General features: G+C 31.2%; 1 long non-coding RNA gene across 1 annotated transcript in view; it reads right to left on the reverse strand.

Moving 5' to 3' along the window:
* The window catches only part of LOC116774493 (uncharacterized), a 39,770-nt gene extending 18,689 nt beyond the window's left edge, over nucleotides 1–21,081 (reverse strand). Inside the window, exons 1-2 of the long non-coding RNA XR_004353774.2 lie at nucleotides 20,948–21,081; nucleotides 1,122–1,172 (exon numbers count right to left, since the gene is read on the reverse strand). This is a non-coding gene — a long non-coding RNA (uncharacterized LOC116774493). The remainder of the gene's footprint in view (nucleotides 1–1,121; nucleotides 1,173–20,947) is intronic.
* Between the last annotated feature and the right edge of the window lie 2,391 nt (nucleotides 21,082–23,472).

The raw sequence follows: 23,472 nt of genomic DNA on the forward strand, positions 1-23,472 counted from the left end.
ATACATACCGAGTTATATAAATCTATATAAACAGACTAAAATTTCATATTTCTTGGCTACGAATCAGGATATATCAACGTGAAGACTACACATTTATATTATCGTATTAATAAAATTTGTTACTGTATATTTACAACGTATTACACGATTCAATTATAAAATACAAGTGGATTTTCTTTATTAAAAATTAATAGATAAAAAATCTATATATCGATAACAGTTAAATGATTCAAAAAAAAGTGAAAAACATGTAAAATAAAATAACTGTCTGTATTATTTATATATCATTATTGGATCTTATAATCAATAAGTTTTGTATGAGACCTCTGGACGGCACAAGTATGGTTCAAGTATATAACTATATACTTGACATACATAACCCTATAGACACATTACTTGACATATCAATGATAAAAGTATTGTAAACAAACGCTTTCACAATAATAATAAATACTATATTCCATTATTTATCTATTTAAATCTCAAGTCAGATTTAAATGTTCAGATTTTTCATTATATAAGACTTAATGTAGTTTTGAGAAAAATAAACGAAAATGAATGAATGATGTCGGATCAAAACATTTTAAACATCCACACGTACCACGCAATATTATAAACAAAATTTTAAATAGAATTATCATTCACATATAAAAATATAACTAGAGAAATTTATAGACTCACAAAGGCTCGAGAGGGGCACGAGTCTAGACTAATCAGACTTACAGATTATAAAGTTGAGGTTTTATAAAAGTTAAATTATGAATGAATTGAAAGCGTTATGGGCTGCGATCATATTGTCAAATGTTTGTAAGGTCGGTCGAGATGTTTAATTTCATTTTATAGTAAGTACCTAGTGATAAAGCTAGAGGTCAAAAGAGAGGTCACATTCGTTATATAGGTCACATTTTATTAAAATCCATATAGGTAAGTTTCAAGAAAATTAGTTAATCCATTTTTCTGTTCGAATTTAAAGACGAAGACGCAAGTCAAGAGTTGTTTTTAAGAAATTCGCATCTAGTTATACAATATTCAATCAAAGCAATGAATTAAATTTTCCACTAGATACCAATTGTTATTATTAGTATATAAAAGCTGGGAATAAATCATATATATAATATTACCTTTTATCGTCTCTTTATTGTTGCGCAGTTTGTATTGTGCAGTTGATTTACCTGAAATAAATTATAAAGTCAATAAAAATAGTAAAAACAAGTACTTAAATATATATAAAATCGAATCGTATAATCAACATACATAGATAGAGTACAATAAAATTTTATTTTCTGGTCCCAAGCCTAATATGATTATATCATCCTTTAATATATATAAAGTATTTATTTTTATACGAAAATTTTACTAATAATTTAACGCGGAGAGAATTGTAGGATTCAGCTAGTATAGAAATAATAATGATAAAAAACATACAATTTAAAAAAATATTAAATTAAAATCATATCATATATCCCTCTATTCGCGGACATTACCATTTGAACATATTTATTTAGTTACAAAACAAATATCTGAAAGTTCACGTCACCAGCAATCGCTAATTTCTGCCGAACAAATTACGTCAATCGCGGGCCAACCAAGACTTATGTAACAAAACAATATCAATGAATCCTTATCATACGAGACAAAATATTTTTCAATATAAACCTAATAAAGATAATTACTAGTAAAAATATTTTTAATGCAGCCCTAGAAATATACGTTTCCGAGGCAAGGCAGAGTCGAATGAGATGTTTGTCACACATAGGTCATATATTTTGTTTGTTGATGTAAATTTATTTCATAACTAGTAGTACACATTAAAGCTTAGTGGTGCAAAAAAAATAAATTTTTTTGCTCTACTACGATATATAATTCTAGATCATGGTGACGTCAATACATTATACGAAACATTTATCTTCCAGATGACTTTTATTTGATATAAATGATGTTGAGATTATGACGTCAAAAAAATTATATTCATATTGTTACCAATTGTTAATTCAAAAATAGTTGTTGCGTTACCATTTACTGAGGAAGGCTACAGGCTATGTAGCATTACGCGAAATAGAGCATGTGGCATTAAAAAATACCTTTGGGAGCTTACAAGCAGTAACCATGAGAGCGGCTGAAACCGCGGGCAAAGCTAGTATACATGATTACATTTCTCGTAACGTTAGACGTAACGTGAGGTCGTAGTAGTTAGATGTTACCATCACCAGCTGTTGGTAACGTTAGCGACCGCTCACTAGACCCAACACACAACTGTCGTCGCTTCCAACATTTTTTAAATAACCAATATTTATACCAATATTTATAATATTTGTTATAGCTAAGTTTACAACACTCGACAATAGCTTTATATATATATATGAATATATATTAGTTTATCTCAAAGACTATTTCTGCTTATAGAATTTCAGCTAACATATAACATAATGTTAGTTAAACTTTAAAGGAATTATACTCATATATTTTGGTACTAATTGAACAGGTCAAAAAACTATCTTTGTAGTTATTATGTACAGATAATAATTAGTAATGTTATTTGAAATATCTATTTTTTTTATATATATTTCAATTTATATATAATATACCACATTAAAATAAAAAGTCACCATATTTTCTACTGTATAAAAAAATATTTTTATACTAAAAAATTTTTAACTCGACTTACATATTGCATAGATTTTTTTAATCTATATTACTTTGTAATAATTCCTGATGTAACAAACCGAGAAGTAATAAAAACTGAAACCGTTCAGTGTTCAGTAACTTTATTGTTATTTGACCTCAATACACAATCACTATATATATACATATATATATATATATATAAACCTTGAACCCATAACAATCGTTCGACAAGGCCTTTCGGCCATCGATCTGCATCGTCATCGTGCAAGCGTTATCAGAAGTAATAAATGAATTATTCATACTAATATAATTTACCTACTCTCTAGCAACATATATAAATACTATAAGGCATAGGACACATAATGAAACCATGTAACGCTGTTCTACTAAAACCGTTGCCGCGACCCACTTCAACAACACATACAACACCGGCTTTCAACACGCTGCGGTTATCTATAAATAGGCGTGTTAACTTTTTTTCATTACATATAATAATGTATTCAATGTCCTAATAACATTTCTGACCACAGCAACACATTAAAACACTCGCGTCATTCAAGGGACGGCAATTTAATCAAATTAATTGGACGCACGATTCTCTGTAACTTTTATTGCGTAGTGCAAAATGTATAAGAGAATTAAAAAAAATTACATTAAAATGTATTTAAGTTGCGTTAATGTGAATAAAAAGAACACCATTGATATCTAAAAGTGTTAATTGATTCGCTCGTACTTGATAAATAGTTATATGGAAATATGAAACAGAATAAAACCAGTCACAAATCATGTAGAATGAGGTCTTGTTTGCTATTTAAATACCCACTACATATAAAGAGACACATGTCACATATACTATTAAGATTCACATCTTCTAATCGCCACAATCGTCTCCCGATACTGCCTTCTTTTGTTGCCATATAAGTTTTACGGAAAGCGGTAATATCGACCAAAGTTTCCTGAACAACCGGGTCAAGGCGTCCACCTCCTACGCCCTCCAAGTGAAATTCAACTATCTTAGGAACTTGCCCACACGAATAAATACATAATATATATTTCTAGGATATACAAACAGCATATTTGTTATAATAAAAATAAAATCCAGATGTATTAATTATAATTCGAGACTCAATAAAAGAAAACTAAATAGCTGGTAACGAAAGGTCATTCGGTGTAGTAGTTGATGTTTTTGTATTTAATCACAAGGTCTGTCAGCGTTGTTTGCAGGTCGCCTGGACACGTCAATACAATCACCAGGTAACAATGACAGAACACTTCGACTATCGAACAACAAACGATAAACTTTATAAGGCCGCACGCTTAATCGATATTTCACTACGTACCGCTGTATCGATTACTTTTACATCAGTATACACATAAAATTACTAAAAATGGACGTTTTATATTCACTATATAATAGTATTATAAAAGTCAAGGATGTTCGTTCGTTTCAAAAACGTCCTCCCACTCACATTTCAATACAACATTCGGTTGATATTTAAAATTCAACGCATCATGCGCGGGCGCAGAGCCGCATGCGTTGTTGACCAGCCGACCTAACGTGACCAGCATGACGGAACCTCCCGTTATATAGAAAGCCAGTGTCGGCAGGCCAGCTCGAGGGGTCATGCTGGGTCGGTTCCGATCAAAGTCACTACGACCGGTTCCCAATCCGGCTGAGCGAGGCTCAGATAAAACATGATAATAGCATAACATTCGTGTAGCGGTTAGAGTTTAGACATACAGAATGTGAATTTGATTGTTACGAATTAACAGACTCTATAAGGTACGTCTCTGTGGGCGGTACTTGAAGACAATCATATATCCGATGTTTAAAATTAACAAAGTGGTAGCTTCCTCTATATCAATTTTTGACTACTAACTAGTAACAACCACGTCGACTTCAATTGGAGAGATCGAGTTGTATGTGAGGGAAGTAATTTTTCTATAATCCAAACCATACGATACATCGTTGTGTGGGAAACAATCGAAATGATTGCTCAAAAGAACGAGCGAATACAAACAAGTTGCGTAAAAGCGGTTTTTTGCGAGTTGCATTTATTTGCAGCAAGGAATCCGGGTCGGCTGGCGTTCCGAGAAAAAATATCCCGTTCACATTAATGAATTACGACATATACATATAATAGCAACATACACTACATATTGAAATTGCAAAAACATAATGATCGCAGAGCTAATTATTTAAAATAATATTTAATATATGTGAAAGTCTCAATTTAATAAATAAATAAATGATTTTATAACAACTTTATACACTATTAATATAATATAGTTATTCATTATATACAAACTCAAAGTACATAAGACAGTCATGAAGCGGAGTAAACTGCAGTTAACTAGGCACGCCGCCCATCTATTATTAACTTAAAATATTCCAAGCGGCCTCCAACAGACTTCGTCTATTTCAGTAACTAAAGTCGCTCGCAACGAACACGAATGTGAAAACAGTTTTGAATTTCACTTATTGCTTTGTTTACAACCTTGTTAAAGACTTCACGTTCGTTATTTGTTTGTCAAATTATGGCCAAAACGATTACGTACATAAATTATAGACATAGGACGAAATTAATTATGTTAAATGATACGAAATTTAATTATTCACAGTTTAAGTAGACAATCACAGCCGAAAATTATTTTATAATAGGCCCAAGGCAAATAAATAACTTATAAAGTATTGTAATGTAGCGACGGCCTTCGCTGTTATGATATCGCAACATTACAATTTAAACCTCAAATATTAATTATAGATGTGGGTCAAGAGTCTTGGTGTGTTAGGATCGAATGTTTTTCATACATTTATATTTATTTATAATTTATTCTATTGATCGAGATAATTTAAACTCCTCTTATATATTGTCCGACTTTTTCATAACTTAGTTTGAAATCAAATCTGTATTGAGAAGTATTGCTGAAAATTATCGTCTGATATACGGCAACAATTTTTTTTAATCGAAAATATACACAAATGTTATTCTTCCTCTATTGTATTAATACTTAAATATGTAGTATGTGAAAAATTACTGCACTGCGAGTTTTTGAATAATATATATATAAGTTTATATATTTTTATTAATTATTGAATGTATTGAACCCACATATTAGTCTAAGTTCACCACCTTAGTATTACGACGAACAAATGTTGAATTAATAATCTATTTTTGTATAATTTTTCTGTGATAAACTCACACACAGCATATTCTATATGACGATGAGATATCAAAACTAAATATGATAAGAATCGGTCACTAAACCTTCAAGAATCTAAATAAAAATGGTCGGTTCCTTGATACTAACACTATAAAAGTACTAACGTGATAAACGTTTTATATCATCCATATTTCCCATTCATCCTTCTTTGGAATATAACTGAAATTTTTGTTAGACCTCTACCGGATAGAGGAGTTTATATATTAACGCCATATTCCGTCTTACCTGTTGAGAAATAATCAATTAGACCTATACTATTACTTCCAGCGTACGGAGAAGTAATGAATTACACGTGATATTACGTTTACCGTACGGAGAAAGATTGAATTGGACGCTTTATAGTATAGACTAGATATGTATAAAGTATTTATATTAATAGATTAACAAAAACAGAAACATGACGTATGCGATCTCAAAAGCTTTGATAAAAAAATATATTTATAAGAATTTCAATATGAATTGTGAAGGAGCGATGCGCAAAAATATTTTTAGTACGCACAAGGTGGTAGGGGGGAAAATCAATCGAGTCTGCGTGGGGCTGACGGCTGGGTGAGAAGGATGGGGGGAGGGCAGAGGGGAAGAGTCACGGCCAAGGTCGGTCATACCTCCCTCTGGTACACCCTCCGCTACGTCAATATCAGCCGGCTACGGGATAGGGCTAGCACTTATCGTAACTATAATATTATACATATTACAAAACAGATGCCAAAGAAATGTACACAGAGACAGAAAGTTATACATTAATTAACTTAAATATATTTTAATTACATATAATTAAATTTAAGGGAATACCTCAAATGTCAACGTATTTAAAATGCAATTATGGATCCAATTGATTCCATTTAACAGTGAAAATCTTCAAAACTGTTTGAAATTAATTGAAATTAAATTAATTGTATATAAATTCAAAAACGTAACACAATTCATAGACGTGATTGCGTCACGGTAACCCTAGAGCCAACTCATTCAGAGTTTACTCACACAGGCCGAGACCACCAATGGGATGACTGCTAACAAACTCGACTTTAACACATTTTATTAAGGCTCACATTGCTCCGTGAGGCCGGAGATGCAATTGAGAATTGAAACCGAGGTACCAGCGAGTGACCCCTGCTGTACAAGAGACAAAACGGTCAAAGCCAATTGATCGCCGCGGAGTGCGCATCCACATACTAAAATCTATTTGAGTGTTAGGTCAAACGTTGAATATACATAAAGTATAGCATGACACAATACTTTCAACATCTTTATAAATGTTTAATTTGAGATTAGATTTATTTTTGATTATGTCGAAGGTTATGCCAATGTCGAATATTCTTCGTACGCCTTTGAAGTTGGTAATATATTAAATTGCGAGAGTCTAGACCTTTACTTAATTGAATCAAATGCTCCAAATAGACAATAAGAACAAAACTTGCGGAGAAAGACAGGATGATTCATGTACACACACATATATATGTAGAGATTTAAAATACATAAATAATTAAAACGAAATCTTTTTATACATGACGATACGATGATTATATTACTAGCAAAAATTTAAATCCTGATTCAGGCACAAGACAAGACACATCTGTGGACGTCTGTTTATATATGATAACGTCTCTAGTTATAGCTATTGCGCATCGAACTGATAAGATATGCGGTACAGGGCATAGGTTAATACAAGTTACCATACAACGTTGGCTGTTAGCGTTCAATGAAATCCAAGTGCAATAATTAGGAATATGACACGGTTATAAAAGTATATATATAAACCTGAAGCAACATTCATATTCTGTATGCTATGTATCTCGTTCATAACACATATCTATTCGGTCAATCCATAAACCCTGCCAGCGCTAGGTCTGCGGGCATCCTTATTTATCTAATAAACAAGCCATCATAAAGCTTGTACTAAATCTTATGGGCAAGTGCTTTAATAACCTCCAACGTACGGTCCCCTGTAAATAGATTAAACTTTGCACACACATATATGTACTTAATACATTACAAAGATACAACAGATATTACCGTACAGATATGTTCATGTTTAACTTCATAATCATTACGAATTTGTTTCATACGAAGGAAAACATAAGAAGAGCGACTTTTTTATTTTACTTAATTTGATCGACGAATAAAGAAATTCCTACAGTACATTAATTTCGTAGGCGAATCAAATAAATTTGTTTGATTTCTCACAGAGTTTAAACCGTTCAAAGATAGTTCAATAAATTTAACGTCGAGTAAAAAAAAAAACAAAAATATTTAGAACTTTCAATTCAGAAAAAAAGACGGCTTATCCATACTTGCGTAATAATTGAGAGTCACTAGCCTTTCTATTAGCTTTTCAGTACTGAGGCGGTAAAATGATTTTAATAAAATTTTATCTGGTTCCCCACATAGAAACTCGAATAGTTTCATGACGAAATTACCTTCCAATCAAGAGGACAGGGCTGCGGAAAGAGCTAGTCGTATATAGACAAATGTTAACCCCACTATCTACTAAGTATATAAGTACCAAGGTCAGATAACATAAAAGACCCATACATTTTCTATCAGCCTCAGTGATCTTAGTGTGATTTCTTTGAACACGAAATGTTAGGCAAGCCTGACGAGGCCGAATGCTGATTTCAAGTTTCAACTCGACCCAATACAGAATACATTCAGAATTGATTCAATTCTTTTGACGAAGTACACTTCGTTTTCAAATTCTGCAGCATGAAAAACATAGGAACAAAATATTTAAATATATGTGTATGAATTTCCACGATATTTGTACGTCTAAGTCCGTGTATGTTTGTATTGTACACCGTGGAGCCGCGTCTTACCTAAATATGTGACGTCAGTGTATATTTGTCCGTCCGCTGTGTTCCCATAAGACTTCTCAGCCGTCATACAATACACGTAACCCAAGAACGTATTGGATGGACAAACACACGGATAGCATCGTATAATAAAAAATAACTATAGGAAAAAACGATCGAAATAAAAAACGAGAAAACGTTCAGCATGTTAAAAAAATATACATACATTGCATTTTAAAATTACTTTTAATTTCTTTATATGCAGAACAATATAAAATATATTAGACACAACATGTCAGAATATCAATGAAAATGATATAGAAAAAATATCTTTGCTAACATACGATTTATTGACAGAATGAAATATATGTGAAGAGAAAACAGAAAGTCAATTAAAAAGCATTATGAAACACAGTAACAGTTTACAGACGACTGAACCGGACCAGGAGCAGAGATAAAATATCAAATGTATTGCAAATATTATTAAATGTTATGTTAATATTGAAATTTTGTGACTATAATCAGTCAGCTGAATGATATTCTGAATCAATACATACTTGTGGTTTAATCAAATTTTAATCATAAGGGTTACTTAAGTACACCTGCACGTATTATAACATTGAAATAGAATTTAATAATAATAAAAAGCTATATACTATATAGTAAGTACGTTTTGTTTACATAAATACGATAAAAAACGTCCCCATTTATTTCATAAACTTAAATGTAAATTATTCAGTATTTTAAGACTGTAATCACAACGGATCTCCCCCCTTAGTGACTATGGCAACGGAGGTTTTCATTGAACGAATCCCGGACGCTATTTTTGGGGTCGCTCCCCGGGCTGGTGGCGACACAGCCTCCCATTCAACCCCGCACCCCCGAGTTGAACTAAACATGTGCTTCATCTCGGCGAAATAAGAACTCCTGATTTCTGTTTTAAATGCTTTTGATTTTTTTTTTAAGTTTTACTTTTAATTATACAGCAATAGCTTTACGAGTAATAAAATCAAGCATACTCGTTCTTTCTGAAAGTGACCTTTATTTTTAATTGTTTACTCGGTAATATCGTAAGCTTTGCACACTTTATAATAACTTTTTTTTTAATAGAATATACCAAAGAAAAAATTCTTTAGTAAGAAGTTACGGCACAAGTTGTGTGTGGTAAATTTCGAGTTTTAAGAAACTGCATCAGAATGTCACGACAAATATAGACATATGTCAATGGTAATGTTACTTAAAATTTACAATTTTATATTAGACATTTATACGAAATCTAATATATACATTAAGCGTGATCCGTCTAAAGTCTAATTTGTTAAGATTTGGTTGGAACGAGCTCTTTGCGCTGTAATACACGCGTTTTAAGATCACATCTCACTCGTATATTTCTAAATACTTTTAAGAACTTGTATTTTTATTTTCTACTCTAATTGGATGCTGCATTGTATGAATTATTTTAAAATATATAATGTTTGTAAATACTAACTTGATGTTGTAATTATTTTTTTTAATACTTATCCGAATGACATGTTCATACAGAATTTTATATCTAGTCTATATCGTCATTTAATATGTGTTTGTGTATATTATCGAATATGTTGTATGTCTGTGTGTCTCCTTACAATAAATAAATATATACAACTATTATAAAAAAAACCATTGTGTTAATGTCTGTTGTGTTGAGCACCATATGCTCTCGATTCCCACACTTTAGCACCAACTGATGCATATTACTTATAGACTGCACTAACCTTATGGACCTAGTGACATGTATATATAAGTATATTAACCTATGACGTCATCGCTAGCTTATATACTCTCACTTATATAGTTCCTCGGAAACCAAATTTGTTTGATGGCAACTATAAATTATTATTGAGCCAAAGTATTCGAGGAAAAGTCATGCTACTGCCATAAGGCTACTGCCATAAGGTTAATTTTAAACACCATCTTCAGACATATTCGTTGAAAAATTTAAATTGTTTATAATTCCAATTCTTTAAATGTGTATTTAAAACTTTTTGGCTCGACACCAGATAACAAACAGATAAAGAAGCCATTATTGTATACAATAAAATATGTATCGGTTGTATGTTTAAAGCTTTCTTATATAATAATAATTATATTGACTGAAAACCGACTAAAGTGACTTAAACGACAATGTACTGTAATCGGATGAAGAGCTGTATACTGTTTTCCGCTGTCAGGTATCGGATGGCGTGTTCAAAGAACATTATAACAATTGACGTATAAAGACAAGAGCCGATGGCTCCGATCGCGATCGTATCATACGATACAAAGTTTGACACCATACAGAGTTCATCACGTATTAAGGCGTCAGAACCTTACATAACGACTGTACACTCCGCAGTTATATAAACATAGCATAGATATAGTTTGATCATATTAATGTAATAAATTTGCTAAATGAAAACAAACTAATTACTTTTCGGTAGCCAGGGATAAAGTTGTTTACCGACCTTAATTCCAGCTCTTGTTTACCACTTTGTTTACCTGAAACGAAGGATAGAATTTTAGACTTTTGTTTACACAGAACAAATTTGGGAGAATATTATGGGCGAACTAGATAGCATCAAAAATAATATCATTGTGAAGTAAAATTGGAAAATGAAAAAAAATATCTTTAATATATGTTACAAATCTTGAACAAAACTACATCTACAATATTTGTTTCTAAATTAAAGTCATTATTTAAGTACAAAACATGCTAGTTAACTTCGTTAGTATATCCGTAACGATACTTCACAGAAATTAAAAGGAAAATATAAGGAGCGCTGGTGGATTAACAGGTAAAACAATAGCTAATAAATTGAGGAAAATATATATTGTTTAGCTGTCCATGTTCGAGTCAGTTACTTCTGTGTTGTTTGAAATGAAGTAAATTGTTATCAATCAATATATGAACAAGAATAAAAACACTCCATACTAATAAAAGCTGTAAATACCAATACGAGATATCAATGGCAAGACGACAAAGAAGTCTTGATGCAGCGAGTCACGGATGATAAATTTGGGTCGTGTCTAGATATTATCCAATCGAATAAACAAAACCATAGCAAAGTACCTATATAATATATAGCATATTTCATAGCAATTACCCTTCAGATAAAAAATTCCCAGCGGCCTTATTATTATAATGAATTTCTGAAAAACCAATAAGACGTATTTACATATATACCTATGCGTCGCGTTCGACTTTTCCATTTTCCATATTTTTCCCTAATGATAGCGATGAGGGACAGAGGATTACTTAAAACGCTTTTCTCTGTTATTTACCTTGATAGAAGAATACATAGAACAGAAATTGTATTGAATAATAAAATAATAGATAGATGAAAAGATTTTTTTGAGTTTCTTATTAAGACAGCGTATTTTTCACACGAGATATTTTATCGTAGATTTCTAATGACAATATCAATCTGTAAACACACATACACACACACACACACGCGCGCGTATATGTGTGTGTGTGTATGTGTAGATGTACATACTACACACACCATACCTTTACATAACAACACTAATCCGACACATCTATCAATCTCCTTATAATCAGATAATACTACTAAGTGTCGCTGTCACAAATAAGTAACAGATATAGAAGCATGCAGGTAACATTATCTGAGAATGTAGAGTACAGACAAACGACTTTTATGTATATTTATTCTGATTAATTCCTTCCAAGTCGTAATTCTCGGTAAAAATCTTTATGTATATAATAAACGAACTGCTAGGGGTAAATTCAAAGGCAATAAATTTCCAGTAGCCTATTTTCCTCGTCGGCATTCAAACTTTGTTTTGTACTTTTTCTAAGATATCTCCCAAGTAACTACGCTAACCCGGGGTCGGTTCGCCCTCTGGGAGATTAGGTCTATTTTTACATTTCAAATGTAATTTAAGACAAACCGATGTAATGCTATTTCTAATTTAATTTCTTTAATAAAATATTTCTTTAAAACTATACCTAATTATGTATCAGATATAAATATATAATATATATATTAAAACCAAATTATGTCACGTATGAAGCTATTAATAAAATTTTACAACAGCCTTAATATCTTTACAATGCATTTAATAAAAAAAATAATTATTCCGTAACTTATGATGAAGTAATGTTAAACTATTTTCTGTGATATATATATTATAAATGCTAATCACTGCTCGACTTACCCATACAACAACTAAACCTGTTGTTGTTTAATTCTTACATTCTTTTAATCATAAAGCACTGATGAACAGCTCGTAATCGTTTTAAGATACTTCTGTAGTTAAGAGGTAGTTGATAGATTTATAAAATATATAGATGTTAGTTCTGATCGGACTGCTGTGACTTTATGCGCGAATATTATCAATGTTTTAGAGGAGGAATTTAATATGAAAATTGCTTATTTTTTTCATACATAATCTGCTTACTCAATCCCAATCTCTGTGCACACCCCGGATATATATATATTTATATAGATATATACGCGAGTTATTTCCTGACGTAGTACGTAACGTACTTACGTAACATACCTTGGAAAGGAAAAATGATAAAACAGAAGAACAGTGTTTGTAAACAAAAAAAAAAAAATTAAAGCAACTAATGTAATGAGAACGTATTCCTTCTATTATAATAAATACTTAAGACAAAAGCAAATGCATTGAACAGAAATCCCTCCATATATAGTGAAATCGCTATGTATGTATGTATATAAGTATGAGCGTGTGTGTCTGTATGCATGCATGTATGCATGTAATGAACATTCTCGTTATCAAAATAGCAAACATCACTAGGGATCAATGCACTCAGTATGCAGCGACCTCGGCCGCCTCATTCACAATACACTATTCAAACACATGATAAATAGGTTTTTTTAGATACACACATGTACTGTGCCTATTCGATTGTATCAAAGGGTTTAATTCACGAATATGAAAAAATACGTCATTCAATTATCATAAGACAATATATGAAACGTGATCATTATAACAATATATATTTTTTATTTGTATGGCTTTTTACACATCAATAATAAACATGTAATAAACACAATATTACAAAAGCTATATTATTATTTTTATTCGCAGGGCATTTAAGTAATAAATTTTATAAAGGGCACAAAATAAAAATGCTTTAAAATCTTTTCAATAATATTAGCTTTCACTGGCTCTATGGACAAGCTAAGTGCGGTCCACATTCACAAGTAGGTACAATGGATAAAATTTTATGAACACGGCATACAAATCAAACGAACGGTACGATAGATATGTGACATACATACATACATGTATGGTAACACGTTCAAAATGGATACACAATAACAACGTGAATAGATCAATAAATAATAATATATATATTTATCTACATAATAACAAAAATCAAAAACAAAAAAAAATATCTATCTATCATCAAGCGACATGTGATGATTCTAATAGCACATACGTTATTACAAATGGATAATTGAAAATAAATTAATAACACTCAAACCCAGATATATATGACACAACATATATAATGCAAATTGATAATAGACTATGTATCTATGTATTGTATTAATACAATAGTGACATCACACACAGACACGTGATACACACACACACATGTAAAACAAATTTAGAACACCATGTATATTAACATTAATGACATACATACATGTTGTTGCAATCATTGAATTACAATCTAATATATTTAATGATATACAATATCGTAACGGTTCCAAATATCTGTATAACTTATTTCATATTGGTATTTAAAAAATAAAAAAAATGATAATTGTCGAACAAAAATAAATAAAATTTTATTATAACCTCATATGTACTGAAATAAAAATATTGAATATTTATAATATATTAAGCATGAGTGCAATAAATTATAAGATATATACACCTACTTTAATATCTCGAAAAGCAGGTTATGTGACAGTGTGACGTCAACACTACATAGAGCATTCTGTTATTGTAGTTTAGCAGTTATTATCGTGCTAACGTAAATTTATGTGTGTAGACAAACTAACATTTACACAAACAATGAATTAGACCACGTTAAATTGGTTTCACGTATAAAGCAATTCATGTTGTAACAGATGATAAAATACAAAAGAGATTCTGCAAAGTATTTTAATGCAGAGCAATTTATTTGTTTACCCGGTTTTAATAGCTACATACTATCTGATATATATATAATATACCTATGAGTATATAATATTGTATTTTTACCCCCTTTATGTAGTAGTAGTTTTTTATGCAAAAATAAAATATAACGCAACCTTCTGACGCGTTAACTATTATTATATACTGTAAAGATATTTATATTTCTAACATCTAATATAAATAAAATATATATACACATTTTGAATACAAAATTCCTTATTCACTGTTGGTTAGAAAAAAATAATAAAATTAACAAACAAACATACATTTCTAATTAATCGCTATGGTGGATATCTTACGATATATTTTAATTCAAAGTCCATAACAATAGAAGCAATATGAATGTATCGAGTGGTATCTGTGATGAAACAACTCATTACCGGCCGGCCATCATCAGAACAGGCGATTAACAAACTGGTACACAATAAAGGCATTGTTTACTAAAGAATAGAGCTCACTGGACCGTTCATACAACGATTATAATAACACCTTAGATTATAAATAGAATTAATACGGGTTACATATAAAATGTTATGGAAACAGACATTTGTTATTATAATGAAAAATCGTATTTATTAAAAAAAACTAATATTATAAATTCATGAACAGAAACCACTGAGCTGATTTTAATGATACCTTCGGATGATGTAGATCAGACGTCAGGACAACATGTACTCTACATCATAAATTATCTACAAATTCCTTGCAGTTCATAGTTGCATCTTATATCAAGTCACGTGACACTTATTACAGAATGCGCTGCCATTTGGTTAATGTACGTTTTATTTTTAGCCACACCATAGTCGTTTCTCTCTGAGCCCAATTCCGAAATTCAAGCGAACCAACTCTAAGGCAAAAGCTATTTTATATTATGTAATCCAAATAGGCTTTGAAACATTTATCTTCCTGTGAAACAAAGCAATACGCCTGACATTTTAAAGCTGTGTCTAGCTGTGTTATATCATGGTTAAAATCAGTTTAGTATATTTATGCGAACAGCCCAACCTACAGACAAACTTCCAAACCTATACCATAACAAAGAAACAAGTAAGTTCGCGTCTCAGATACAGACGTGCGACATGTTCAGTAACCTGAATCTGCTATACTTGTCACGATAACGTTGTCAGGGGGTCCGAGAGCTGGCGCTGAACACGCTCGGCTCCATTGTGCAATGTGAAAGCATAACTCCGAACTAAAACACAATAGCCTAAAGCGATTCGAAAGTTTTCTTAGCACAGATCCATGTTACAAAAGACGACATCGTTTACGTATGAAACAAGCCAGTTGACTATGAAACAATCATTCCGAATGTCAAACATAAATAAATTAATAGTTGATACAATTAAGTTAAGACATCAAGGTGATCTAGTTATTGCAATTGGGACGGAAATATCTCTTTGAATGACACCAGGTATATTGGATCGAGTCGATAAAGACTAGCGCAGTATAATACAGTAGTAATACAGAGTACAGTCTTCTTTGTTTAATTTTCTTAATGTACTCCGATTAGATAACAGATTTTATTTTAATGGGTATATATATATGAAGAGAATTAAATTAGAGATGAAATAAGTATATTGGATTATTGAATTCCTCGAATTAGGAAATATCAGCTGTTATTACTTAAACATTAATTTTAAACATAACATAGCCCTGTATTAAGATTTAACAAGCGAACCTCGTCCATCATTAAAATATGATCTGTATAAGTGAGACTCGACAACTTAAAAAAAATATGGCCATCACGAATAATGAAAAAACAAACGAATAAAAACATTGACACCGAACCAAGTAGAAACGTGTTGGTACCAGCCGCGAATCAGCTAAGAGTTTGGCACTGTATGGCAACAGCGTTTACATAACCGGGGGGAGGGATGGGAAGGGGGGGCAGAGACGGGGTGACTGACCTGTGCGGTTCGCCTGCCAATTTGCCCACCACATCAAATCTTCACTGCATATAATGCAGAATATATGTTGTACCTGTTAAATTGTAAACTAACATGCGATTATAAACCGAATGTTCAACGATGTAAGGTCCGGTGTGGCGAAGGACTGACGATGATTGCAAGTCAACATTAATTGCCAGCTGCTACATCAACTGAAATGTATATTCATTCCTCCTTTCACAGTGTTATCTATATTAAATAATGAACTTTCTTTCCACAAACATTTCATACGTATATTAATTACATATAAATAAAACAAACAAAACAAAACAAAAATAAATTATCATTTCAAATATGTCGTATAGAGTAAATAGTCACTGAATATTACCTATACAAATACATAATGTACCCACAACGTATGACAAAATCTGATCTACTTCACAGCAACGTTATTTCCATTTGAGTCTTATTAATCATTGTCATGAATTTGGATGTCCAACATCAAATTGCGTGGAACACTATTACAAAGCAATGTTGATGAGTCTGAAGTCACATCCGGGATACGACATCCTTGAATTTACAGTCGGCGCTTTACTTAGGTTTTTTTTTGTATAATTTTCCGCTACGAGCTATCCATTATGGAGACATACATAGGTACTAATAACACTGGTCCACATTAAAATGTTAATTTGATATATTAATATCATATAACTATGAACTGGTTCCGTAACGAGAGCGTCGGAGGCGGTCCGGTCTGTTTTGGTGATCGGTGTGGACGGTGTCAACCATCACCACACCAAATTTGGCTCAAGAACGGCTTGGCAACGTCGTGTTGTATGTCGACCGCTCCTCGCATGCACGTAGCCACTTTACTGGGCGTAAACAAATCGTGTTGCGTCACACTACACCGACGACCAAATTAAACCCAATGTCGATAGCACTACAGTACAAAACCTCTTGAACGTCCGACCTGTTATTATTCGCGAATTTCTCGCTATTATTTAGAGCAGTACGGAATATTTGGTGAATGAGAAAGATATAGAAATAAATTTCGCCGAAACTGCGTAGTATCTTAACACGTTACAAAATCAGCGATGTAAAAATAAGACGCTGGTTTTCGGAACTGTTGCGACGTGTCGCTGTTATTTTGTTCTAAATTTTAAAGTGATAGTGTTTTGTTTGGTAAAAAGAAAACATTAGAATCTCTTCCATATAACACGTTTGTAGTTCAAGTACAAACAACGCAGCTAAAAAATAATAAAACTTTACAACGTATAGTTAGCTTCCAATATACTTATAGAAAAAAACTGTAGTCGTAAAGCGTCTGATATCTGTAATACTATTTCAGGGGGACTTCCAGCCACAGCCCCCCTCAATAACATGTTACAGACAATCACGTTACCCCGCCACGGGTTCACGAGCTTCATATGCCCCCGTCGAGTCGCCGGTGTAACGACATAAACCGTTTACAATACTTCACGTATTAACACTCGTGATATCTTTTAAATATTGTTTACATTACGTAATAAACGCAGAGCGTCATGTACATGTGTGTACGCTCGCAGAATTAAGTTTAGGTTTTATTACAAAACTTTAACACCTTGTTACATGTGTGATATATTGAGTGTAACGTATAGTAAATGATTAGTTTTCGTTGTATACAATACTAATAAAGATGAGTATAGTTTCTAACACACTCACACATGAATGTACTCTGTACTGCTTCGCTTATCTGTAAATTTTTTAATTAATGTTTTCTGTTCCCCGCATTACTCGCAAAGTTTAAAATACATATCATATTAATCGCGTTTATAGTTTCTTAATGTCCGTATCGTTTTAAATTTTTTTCTTGACAAAAACTTTCATTTTATTAAATTAAATGTATTTTTCCTCAGTAGGTAGATATGACAACTTTTGTATTTATCGTTTTTTGTTTTATTTTGGTTTCATTACTTGTACTTTGTAGATAGGTATTTTTTTTTGTTTGTGATGTGTGTGAGTTCTGATTTAATTATAATGTATTAAATTTTATGTTTTATATCGCATTATTTGTATATTACATAACTATTTAATTTAAACATCAGTGCCAGAGCTTTTGAAGGTTCACTTTACTTTGGATGACCTTTTTTTTACAAGCAATGTATTCATTTAAGAAATTATTTTGCATGAAAATATATACTTTTATCCATATAATTTTCTTAGTCTTATAGCAATAAACTGAAATGCTTCTCATAAAATATATAGTAAAGTATCTACTTTACTAAAAAACTGAAAATTCAAATCCATCTAACAATAGACATTTGCTTACTTTATTATAAATATATTTGTGAATTCACGTCACTAGATATACCGGCTTAAAGTACGAGACGACTGCAGGGTAACATTATACGTTCAGCTGCCTGCTGGTGTCATATGACGAGCGATTGACTACAATAAAGGATCCAAGAACCAATTTCGGCGTGAGCTAGGTAACAAGACGCCGGGCTACTTTCAAAACTGCCCTAGATGTTAGTTAACAGTAAAGTTACAGACAGACGGTTAAAACTCTGAAAACATTACAACATACAAATTAAATCGACGTATAATATTATATATCAGGCACGTATAAAACGTTACCCGTACAATTCTGGTTTGTGTTTGACATTTAAAATGAAATGCTACGATAGATTTGAACAATACAACATGTATCGAAGGTTTGTATGTTTGTAAATACAATCTCATTACTCGTAGCACCACTCCCGGGAATAAACGAGATTGATATTTCTATAAACATTTTAACTTTTTATTTAGAAAGGTCAGTACGGTTCAAATTACATTAAATATTTCTTGATATATCGTTCATTACAAAGTACTTTTTACATAAATAATAGAAAAATATATTTTTTTTTTCTTAAATTAAATTATCAAAGCTTTAATATAAGGACTAAATGGAATATAAGTACTTTAAAATTATTTATGAGTTTTTATGACACGTAAAGGATTTATTTGTCTACAAGTAAAACCATTGATAATGGTTATGTTAAAAATCATCACCAAAAATAAGACAAATATTTTGTATGGAATTTAATATCCCATGATTTTTATCTAATCCAATAAATGTTAGTTATCTTCCTATTGATAACGTAACACGATATTTTATTATAAAGAATAAAAAAATAATAATTTTGTGGATAAAAATATATTTTCATACAAAATAATATCTTAAATAAACACATTGCTTGTAAAAAAAATGTCATCCGAGTAAAGTGAACCTTCAAAAGCTCTGGCATTGATGTTTAAATTAAACAGTTATGTAATATACAAATAATTCAAAATAAAAATAATGCGATATAAAACATGAGATTAAATACATTGTAATTAAATCAGAACTCACACACATCACAAACAAAAAAAATACCTATCTACAGAGTACAAGTAATCAAACCAAAATAAAACAAAAAACGATAAAAACAACTTTGTCATATGTACCTACTGAGGAAAAATACATTTAATTTTAATAAAACGAACGTTTTTGTCAAGAAAAAAAATTTAAATACGATACGGACATTAAGAAACTTATTTGCGACAGTCTCATATACTTGCATAATTGAAAACCGGTATTTTATATATTATTTTACAACACTATGAGTACAACTTGCTAGTGTTGTTTATTTTGCAATTCGTTGAATTTTTTTTTTTTGAATAAATAAGAGAAAGATCGCAACAATATTATGAAATTTGACATGTAGACTGTAATGTGGCGTCGTTAATGAAAATTATTATAACTTAATGAAAGATGATGTTTGTTGTGAAATTTTATAATAAAAAATTTTTCCCGGAGTTAATAAGTAGCGAAAGGAAAGCGAAAATATTATAAGGAAATTAAAGAAAGGATGTTTTAAAACAAACCTAATTATTATATCTTAGGCAAATTTTCAGTGAGTAGTTTAGTTAAGTATTTTGGTATCAAAGCTCATAAAAACATATTACTTTGAATTTAAAACTGCTCAGGTTCCTAAAGAGGGTTTGAAGAAGGATATTAAATATAAAATTAATCCAGGGATTCCCAAAATCACTTCTATAGAACAATCAGCAGGGGTCAGATGAAATTATCTTTATAAACTTCCCATTAGTATACATTTTTGTATATTTTGTAATCATTTGATTAAAATATACTCCTATATTCTTATACGTAAAGTTTGGGAACCATTGCTATAAAGCATACAAGGGTTTTTTTAATTAGTTTAGTTTGTATATGTGTTCGTGTATGTCCGTCTGTATTACCTTATATGTATCGTTGTTGGACAACTGGCAGTGGTAATGAGTCAATAGGTTGGATGACTGCGCCGGCGGCGGCCGGTGACTCTCGGGCAGACTGTGATTATGTTGCGCCTCCGGGCACATGACACGCATTCCCTGGGCAGATACAGATATATTTGTTTAAAACAGGACTAATAAAATCTATGTCTTTGCATCTTGTTATAAAGAATATTTTATCAAAATATAGCTTAAATGTTACTGCTGGTGATGTTTAAACATTTTCTGGTAGAGCTTGCTTTAACCTGGTTAAAGGCGTCGTAAATCGAATGAGTTGAATCATGGTGCTGTACTTCCTAAAAGGAGGTCAGGGAGAATTTAATGGAAAAACGTTAATTATATACAAGTTGAAGTAGCTTACATTAAAGCGCCTAATGATATTATAAATACGAAAGCAGACAAAGTTGTATGTTGGTCTGACACAAACTATTGAACACGTTTTTTGGAACATTACATTGACGTGTATGTATTTAGTTATGATTAATCGACATTACTAAATTTATATTAAAACTACACGAAAATTAATTAATAACTAAAACATATTACATACATACAAGTATATTATCTGTTGTAAGCTTCACCCAGACTTTCAGTCTGCTTATAAAATTACTATATTTCTAATATATTATATATATATATAATACTTAATATTATTTTCTAAATGACATACACTAAGTATTACATTGTATTACATAAAGCTATAACATCCTTCAGCTGTGTATCCTATATCAAAATGAAGAAAAACAATATTAATAATATATATAATATAGTAAATTTGTCAATTTTACATTGTTTTCGGTGTTTGAAGTGGCGTAAATATATATAAATATATTTTGCATACATTACCACGGTATACACAAAATGAATTCTGTCATTCAACAAACAATTTCTTCGACAGAAGTCGCAAAATAGGCAAAATGTTGTATACAATAGTAGGTATAAATTTCAATTTGTTCCAGGCGAGTCAAGACCAATTTAAAATTCTAGAACATTTAAAATTCATTCAATATTTTACTTTCGAATGTTAGGAATATTGTTACCCACTGACTGCGAGACAAAAATAACTTTTCACATTAAGTTGTTATGAATTATATTACGGTGTGACGTTTTCGACATAACGTACGTTATATTACAAGAGAGTCTACACAGTTGAGTAAAATAATAAACAAAAAGCTTCAATTATATGAGGAGTCTCATTAAAAGAACAATGGGTAGACACATCAAGTCGTAAAACCAACATTACCCGCCATCTTACTTTCTAATCCAAATTGCGTAGGTGACCTACGACTAGGCAGTTAAGATAAAACACACACACATCTACACACATACCCACACACACGCCAAAGACACTGGCGATGTAATTTACTTTAAATGCGGGACTAGGAAATGACTGCACTATAAAGCATTGTTTCTCTCAACATCTGTTTTATTCTAGGAAACGTTCGTATCTTAATAAAGATCGATTGTGTCACCGGTGGATATCGATAGATCAGATAGTGATGTAAATATATCAATATTTAAGTTCGGTAGTTATAACAGTGAATGATACTAGCTTAGCGCGCGACATTCAACACAATAGGGGCTAGCCGTTATGTATCGACTTGAGATAAACGAGTAACGGTGTCTGCGACATTTCACAATTTTCACCGTCGGATTTGTACCAGCATTTAAAAGAATTTAAACTTTACCGACAATCTCAAAGTATTCTGGTTAAAAACATGTTTGTTCATACAAAAGTTGGATATCAGTGTTGTATAAGCAAATTTAATTAACATTATCACAAAAATGTTATTATTATGCTTCGGCTTGGAAAAAAAACACTACAATAAAAACAATTAAAATAACTCTGTTTTTTTCTTTAAATAACCTTAATTGACGAATTCCTTCTGTAATACTGTATATAATTTTGTTTTTAGGTGAAAACAAAAATTTTATTAAGTTGATTGACCTTCATAATTTGGACATAAAAGCTATCCATCTAGGCATATGTTCAAAATGTAAGCCCTACAACCAATTTCCTGTTAAACATGAAGTTCTTATATGAATCTTCTTATTTTTATTATGATATCCAACCTGGAGCAGATGTTACAGGTCTTATGACTGCTGTAGCATTAAACCAGCCAGTAAGTTGCAACATGCATAATTCCAAATATAGAAAAATTGCCTCTTCTTAAAATTGTATCTAAAATGTATAATTGCAATAAAATAGTTTATAAGACTTACAAAATGTGTTGAATAAAAAAAAATCTTATTTAGAGCAAAAGTTATTTAAAAATTATATACTAATAAAGAATAGTTTCAAAATCAAATTAAATATTATTGGATGTGTAAACCAATAATCACTCCTTCCAATACAATCAATTTTTTTCTTATTTGAACACAAACACACTTTAAATCTTACCACTTCTGTAATATTGAATCTGAGGATATAACATTACAATACTGGTAAAACATCTTTATATAAACATGTTAATAAATTAAGAAAAAACAAA

The sequence above is a fragment of the Danaus plexippus genome, chromosome 26, assembly GCF_018135715.1.
Source record: "Danaus plexippus chromosome 26, MEX_DaPlex, whole genome shotgun sequence".
Taxonomy (NCBI): Eukaryota; Metazoa; Arthropoda; class Insecta; order Lepidoptera; family Nymphalidae; genus Danaus; species Danaus plexippus.